Raw genomic sequence first — 7,185 nt, 5'->3', positions numbered from 1 at the left:
TGCCCACCAACTTGAGAGTGTGGAAGAAAGCCAAGAAGAGTCAAATTCCGAGGAAGAAAGTGAGCTTTACTTTGAGGATTCAAGAATTGAACATCCACCAACCGACTCCATGAGTGTTAATGATGCCAAAAAAAAATATGGAATTAGAGTCAACCGGTGTAAATGAAAATGTGGTTGATATTGAATCTAATTCGGGGGAAAAGAAGATGTCAAAATCCAAGAAAAATTGCAAGTTGGAGGTTTGAAATCACATTCCAAGAATTTTTCAACATTGAAATTACGTGGTGATATGGGAATTGAACTACACGAGTCAATGAGAGATTGCAAGGAGGAAAGGCAACAACCATACATCTTACAATTTGAGGGAACAAGAAGGTAAAATGACATTCCTCACATGAAAGCCAAGAAGTGCAAAATGAAGAAATTAAGTCTTAGCTTGATCATCTACTTATCAACCCCATCGCTCGTGGTCACAAGCTTGATTCCAAGCTAGGTGCCCAGTTCATATCATCCAAGTGGCGAGAAAAGTGCTAAAGTTGACTTGTGTGTGCCACGACGTTAAATGCGGCGCTTTGTGGGAGGCAACCCATCGTTTTTCAAAATTTTTTAGTCATTTGTGAAATTTTCTTTTTTAGCATAGCTTAGAATATTATTTTTGACTAATCTACCAAGTTTTAGATTTTTTGGAGTTGATTTAAGTAGGTCGGAGTAGTCCGGAGAGCCAAAACCAGTAGCTGCCAGAACTGTTAAAGTGCAGAAAAACACATCTCTCCGCGCTCGCATGTACGCCTCGCATTCGCGTAGGTGTAGATAACTTTAACCCTTTGCGTTCGTATACACAACACTCGTGTTCGTGGCCATTGATAGTTTTTACCCTTCGCGTACGCGGACATCCCTCGCGAACGCGTGGGGTCAAGTAAGTGTAAATACAAATTATCTACTAGAAACGAGAAAATTCACCCCTTTTGCTCAAACAACAGTCCCCCTCCCCCTCTCCTTAAGCCCCAAAAATCAATTCATCCATAATCTTCAAGTTTCTTGCAATTTTTCATCTCCATTCTAAAGTTATGTAATTTCTCCGCTCTCCTCTCAAATCTTTCATCTCCTTCTTGGTGTAACTTTTGAAAAAATAGAAGAGCACTCATTGTTGTTTGGTCCTTATGGTTCAAATTTTGAGTATTAAGAAATTTATGCTTGAAATTGGTTGTTGCTTGCTGGGTGAGATTGGTTGAGTGTGAGCGGTTGTTTTTAAGAAAATTTTGGGTAAGATCTGTGCAAAAATTTTCTGTAAATAAACAAAGAAAAGTGGGCACCCCAACTGTTGTCACACCTCCTTTTTCCGCCCCCGCGAGGGTGCGTAGGGAGTTTTCTCCAATTAAAGGACAGTCGAAACGGGATTTATTTGTTTGTTTCAGAGTCGCCACCTGGGAATTTTAAGGCGTCCCAAGTCACCGGTTTTAATCCCTGAATCGAGGAGAATATGACTCTGTTTATTATTCTGCGAACCAGAAATCCTGAGTAAGGAATTCTATTAATCCGGAAGAAGGTGTTAGGCATTTCCGAATTCCGTGGTTCTAGCACGGTCGCTTAACTGTTTTTATTCTTGGCTTAATTATCTCGATTTTACATTTTTATTGCATGATTTTGTTACCGCTTCTGTTTAGATTGTTTATAATTAAAGACCCTTCTTCGAATCGAATCACGCATATGTGTATTCGTTTTATATATTATATATTTTTTAACGTGAGAAATCGTGTCACGCGTACGTGTAGACAATGATATTGATAATATAATAATTATTTTTTCGAAATTGTGTTTTAAATAAAATCAAGAACATTCGCACTTTTTGTATGATTAAGTAGTGAACCGCACATCTCGGGTTTTTATGAAGTTAATATTGATAGTCTCCGAAGAACCCTTTTTTATTAAATGTTCGCTCGAAGTTGTGCGAACGCATAATCCGAATTTCTTTTAGAAATATAATCAGGTTACGCGAACGTATCCCTAATCACAAATATATTCTTGATGGTAATATAAATTTGTTTACAAATTATTTATTACATCCATATTATTTTTATGTGAAAGTCATGGTAAACCACTATTTGAGACGCCTCTAAATTACTCGAAAAGGATTCACAAATTATTGAGTGTTGACCACAAATTATATTTTTTCGCGTATAAATTATATTCCTCCAAGCCATTCGAATTTAAGGAGTAAAAATGAACAACGTGTGATTACTACCATTTGTAGTGAATGCATTATTTGCCTACCCAAATAAACAACGTGCGAATTACGTATAAACATTGGGAAAGAATTGATGTAAGAAAGGAAATGATATTTTCCAAGAATTTTCATTATTCTATTTGAGGCGAATACTATTTTTTATATTTTTTAAAATGTTATAATCTTTAAACCTAATCACATTCTACATTACTTGTTTTTAATCCAAAGTTGTAATCGTTTGGTTAATTTGTTTACGATGGTAGATGGGCATCAAGTTGATAAAAAAAATATTATACAAATCAATTCAATAAAATTGCATTACATGCAACATAGTTGTATGTCTGAACCGTTTATAACATTCTAACATCGTAACGAGCTATATCAACTCACCTTCCACATATGATTATATATATACTCGTCATCATGCCATATATGAACATACAACTTCTAGCCTTAAACAAAATTGGATATTTGACAAAATAAGCTAGTAATGTAATTTCTGGGTATTTCCGTACTATTCTTTACTTAGCTAACAATATCACAAGATTTAATTAATGGCCAATTTTCTGCAATGTTCCCTATCAATTCAAACAGTAAATGTCATCACTAGTCCTCAAAACATATAAGATTATCGTGGAATTTACTACTCCAGAAGGTTAATTAGTTAACAGTTTATCATGTCAAGTATAATACTATACTAACCAATTAAAACAAAACTGAAACTTAAACTAATAAAATTTAAATGAGTAGAAGACATCCTTATAATTCCAAACTTCATTTACTTGCCATGTTGAAGCTTTTCATGACATGAATTTACAGATATGTACCTGATATTGGAAGCAAAAGAAAATGATGATGAGAATCAGCGACAGTAATAACAATACAGCAACAACAGTCCAGCAACAGTAACAACCCAGGAACAGAGTTTGCAAACCAGTAGAACAGTAATCTCAAAAACAAAAGCTTCAAGCTTTGAATGAAACAACAACCATTAATACTAATTTCAAACAAAGAAAGAAAGCAGAAGATTTTTTAGTTTTTATTTTTATTTTGAAAGCTTAAACATTTTTTGGAATTTTTCTTTCTCTTAAATGTTCAGCCCTTTTTTCTCTCTTATTTTTCAGATTTGTTTCTCTCTCTCGTTTTTTTTCTCTTTCTGTCTATCTGTGTATTTTCTATCTCTCGTATCTCTCCCCTAAATCTGATTTCAAGACTTCATATATATAACACATCCCATAAATCTTTCAATTAATTAAAACCAATACTTTTTCTCTACCAAACCCATTATCTTCCCACTCATCCCCATTACATTAAATAAACATATCACACCACCCCATTATATTTTGTCCCCCATGCCTAACATAAAATAATGCAAGATTCCCCCCACTAAATTTTGTCTTGTCCCCCCTTTATATTAAATAACCATATCACAACCCACCCCATTTTATTTTGTCCCCCATGCTTCATATAAACAATTACAAAATGTACAATTCCTAAATTACCCCTCCGACCTTACTTAAATTACCAAACTACCCCTGAACGTACTACAAATTACCAAACTACCCATCAGCTATAACACATCATTTAATCAAACTTAACCAAAATATAGACAATATGATTAATTTCTAACAATGTTCAAACAACAAATTTCATGAACATGATTTCTTCAACATTTCAACAACAAAGCACATGAACATGATTTCAACAACATTTCAACAACAAATCACATGAACACAAATTGAACAACAAAGAACAACTAAAATTTGATTGAACAATATTTTAGCAACAAACAATCCTATTTTCGGATTCAACAACAACAACAAACAAGTATATTTAGATTTCTAAATTCAATAATATTGAACTTAAAATCAACTACTCTAACAACATTACAACCAACAATTCCTATATTAAACTTAAACAACAAGATTATGAGACAAATTCAAGAAATAATCATAAATGATAAACAAGAAATCAAACTATACAAATTTCGGATTCAAGATCATCCAAACAAAGTATGAACATGAATGAATCTATTTTAACACAACAAACATGACGGATTAAAACGATTAAATCAATATATTTCCTTTAACACAACTAAATTCTTTTTAGACAAATAACAAGATCGACGAATAAACAATTATGAACTTAAGCTTGAACTTAACAATATTAACAATTTCTAACAATACATAAACACATGAAACAAATTGAAGAAATAGTTAATTAAATTTCAATTTGAATCTAACAAACATCAAACTAACAAATATTCACTTAAACAATAATACAAACATGAAATGAATATGAAAACAACTAATTAAACTTCTATTTTGAAATCTGAAAATTAATTTAACAAACAACATGAACATGAACAAAACCAAAAATCAAATATCTAACCATACACATGAACAAAGCAAACATTCGCCGATTTTAGATTCGAAAAATATCGAAACAAAATACGGACAAAATAAAATTCAAAAACTACTAACTGGATTGAAACGACGAATGACTAACCAACGACGAACTCGAACTTAAAGAGTGGCAGAAATGGGCAGCAGTTGCGGCGTTCAGAAGGAGTAGAAGAAGCAGCCGCGACAGTAGCGGCGTGGCGCAGGCAGGTTGTTTGGTCGCCATTGGTGCTCGCGACTGTGGTTGGAGCTCGTGACTATGGTCGCGCTGGCTGGGGTTCGATGACGACGGTGATGGAGTTGTTTGACTGGAGGGAAAGAGCCATAAACGAGCTTGAGCTTGGGGTCGTTCATGGTTTTTTTGAGGTCGTTCATGGGAGGGTAGCTTGGAGACGACGTGTGTGTGTGAGTGTGACGTGAGTGTTTGTTAATGGCGTTTGGATGTGAGGGATTGGGGTCGAGGGAAGCCATGGTTGTGTGCTTGAGGAAGCTTAAAGAAGAAGAAGAAGATAGGTGGGGGGGGATGGTTTTGGTCTTTTAGGGTTTTTGTCTTCTTTTTGTTTTGTTTTGTTTTGTAAAATGTAAGACAAAGGGGTTTGGGTCTTTTGGGTTATGGACTGGGTCGACCCAGTTCGAAATGGACTGGGTCGAAGGGAAGATTGGGCCATTTTTTGGGCCTATGGCTTGAAATCGAAGAAGAGGCCTAATTCCGACTTTCTTTATATTTTCGCTCTCTTTTCTTTTTTTATTTATCTAAAACTAAATTATAAAAATACTTAAACTATTATTAAGAATTAAATTAAGTTATAAAAGCGTAAATTAACTCGCAATAACAATTAACGCACAATTAAGTAATAATTAAGCATAAAATTGTATATTTGGACATTAAATGCTAAAAATGCAAACGATGCCTATTTTTGTAATTTTTAATTTTTGTAAAACAAATTTAATTACTAACAATTGTAGAATTAAATCCTACATGCAAAATGCGACATATTTTTGTATTTTTTATTAATTTAGCAAATAAACATGCACAGACAAATACAAATAATTATTCAAAATATCACAAAATTGCACACCAAAGAAAAATCATTTTATTTTTGAATTTTTTGGGAGTAATTCTCATATTGGGCAAAAATCACGTGCTTACAGCTGCCCCTCTTTGCCCGAAGACACGAAGGGTTTTCGTGCAAAGATAAAGCGAGCGATTTTTTGCCCATCCGAGTACTCCGTGTGAAGCATTTTTTTTTTGAAAAAGATTTTACCGAACCTTTGCTTCAAAGATTTCCTACATATCCCGGGCTAAACAGGAATCAGGTCAATGTAGTTCGGAAAATTTTGGTAGCTGGGACTACCGTGGGACTGCATTGTTACTGTTGTTGCATGCTATTACCATTGCTTACCGATCTCCTTGTTACACTATGCCTAAAAGAAAACAAGAAGCTAGGCTAGAGTACAATTTGTTTTTGTTGCCTTGCTTCCTTGTCTGCTTGCATTTCTTCCGGTGCTTTTCTTCTTTTGACACATGTACTTGAGTTTGTATTGTGACCTCTTGTTGCAACCTTCTGTTTCCCGGTGCCGGGGAATTTTATTGTTTCCTGCTGGGGATTCCTATTGTAACCCTCTGTTTTATTGTCCTCTGACTCGATCTTGAAATGTATGCCTCTGTTCTATGGGCGGGCTCCCAACTTCAATATTTGAAAATTAAAGACTTGAAATGTATGCCTCTGTTATCTGGGCGGGCTCCCAACTTCAATGCTTGAAATGTAAAGACTGAAATGTATGCCTCTGTTATATGGGCGGGCTCCCAACTTCAATGCTTGAAATTTAAAGACTGAATGTATGACTCTGTTCTATGGGCGGGCTCCCAACTTCAACAACTGAAATGTAAAGACTGAAATGTATGTCGCTGTTATCTGGGCGGGCTCCAAACATCAACAACAACTTTTAAAAATAAGCGTCATTCCTCTCTTCAGGCGGGCTCCTGACTTCAAATACACAACTTTTAAAATAAATGACTTTCCTCTCTTCAGGCGGGCTCCTGACTTCAACAACAACTTTGAAAATAAATCGCCATTCATAACTTTGAAAATAAATCGCCATTCCTCTCTTCAGGCGGGCTCCTGACTTCAACAACTTTAAAATAAAATCCTATTCGAGTGCGGATGAACCCGAAATATCCTATTCGAGGGCGGATGAACCCAAAATATCCTATTCGAGGGCGGATGAACCCAAAATATCCTATTCGAGGGCGGATGATCCCATTATATCCTATTCGAGGGCGGATGAACCCATTATATCCTATTCGAGGGCGGATGAACCCAAAATATCCTATTCGAGGGCGGATGAACCCAAAATATCCTATTCGAGGGCGGATGAACCCAACAATATCCTTATTCGAGGGCGGATGAACCCAAAATATCCTATTCGAGGGCGGATGAACCCAAAATATCCTATTCGAGGGCGGATGAACCCAAAATATCCTATTCGAGGGCGGATGATCCCATTATATCCTATTCGAGGGCGGATGAACCCATTATATCCTATTCGAGGGCGGAT

This window comes from Nicotiana sylvestris, chromosome 7, assembly GCF_000393655.2.
Source record: "Nicotiana sylvestris chromosome 7, ASM39365v2, whole genome shotgun sequence".
In the NCBI taxonomy this organism is placed as follows: Eukaryota; Viridiplantae; Streptophyta; class Magnoliopsida; order Solanales; family Solanaceae; genus Nicotiana; species Nicotiana sylvestris.
The sequence above is the reverse complement of the archived record's forward strand: the minus strand, read 5'-3'. Positions refer to the sequence as shown.